Below are 550 nucleotides of genomic sequence, written 5' to 3' on the forward strand. Positions count from 1 at the left end.
ATTAATAAATAAATAAATAATTAAATAGATAAATAAATAAAAGAATAAGTAAATAATTAATCAAACAGATAAATCAATAAATAAATTATTGAATACGTATATACACAAATAAATAGATAAGGAATAAAGATAAATAGATAAATGAATATATATATATATATATATATATATATATATGTGTGTATATTCATATATATATATAAATATATATACAGTATATATATATATATATATACATATAAATATGTATATATTCATATATATACATATATATATATATATATATACATATATATATATATATATCAATAAATCAATATCTAGAAACAACAAATAAATAAATCAATAAGTAAATGAATAGATATATAAACAAATAAAAGAAAAATTACCTCGTCATGTGGAACGTGCGGACAAAGAAATGCAACGTCAAACTATCGCGGGAAGAACATAAAACCACTAGCCGAGGTGCGTTTGCTAACAACCGCAAGTAGTTTTGAAGACAGGGAAGGGACCCGATGGGAAACTTAGCATGGGCGAGTGACCAGGAAAA

The sequence above is a fragment of the Oratosquilla oratoria genome, chromosome 12 (assembly GCF_046742065.1).
Source record: "Oratosquilla oratoria isolate Oo_2021 chromosome 12, ASM4674206v1, whole genome shotgun sequence".
Classification (NCBI taxonomy): Eukaryota; Metazoa; Arthropoda; class Malacostraca; order Stomatopoda; family Squillidae; genus Oratosquilla; species Oratosquilla oratoria.